This window comes from Gavialis gangeticus, unplaced genomic scaffold (genome assembly GCF_001723915.1).
Source record: "Gavialis gangeticus isolate Ggan-Ray unplaced genomic scaffold, GavGan_comp1, whole genome shotgun sequence".
Taxonomy (NCBI): domain Eukaryota; kingdom Metazoa; phylum Chordata; order Crocodylia; family Gavialidae; genus Gavialis; species Gavialis gangeticus.
Genome location: NW_017728994.1, coordinates 18,202,372 through 18,202,797, shown reverse-complemented (window position 1 = coordinate 18,202,797; position 426 = coordinate 18,202,372).

Here is a 426-nt window from a genome sequence, read left to right as displayed (position 1 = left end):
GTTCGTTTCAGTTACCAGCACACGGGACATGTTTGGGAATTGGAGAAAAGTGCTTTTGGGGAGTGGGAGACGGTGTGTGTTTCTTTACGCATATACCACAGACAGCTGGAGCAGAGGAGAGCTGCTCTTCCCCATGTTGGCTATTGCAAAGAGCAAGATTTGCTGAAGCACCAGCACAAGCCATGGTTATTGCGTTGCCAGTGCGAAGGAGAGCTGATGTCTTGTTAACCCTGTGTGCTCCTGCTGAAATTCACTAGAGTCCCAAGGTTTAAGCTGGGGAGTTGTACTGAGGGTGTCTTTGATTCAAATTGTACAGAACATTTTAGTTCATTGATGCCTGCCTTTGACAATTGGATTATTGATATCCTGTTCTGCTATTAACCTCATTCATATGTGTCACAGCCCCGGAGCTGGCGAGCCAAGCTC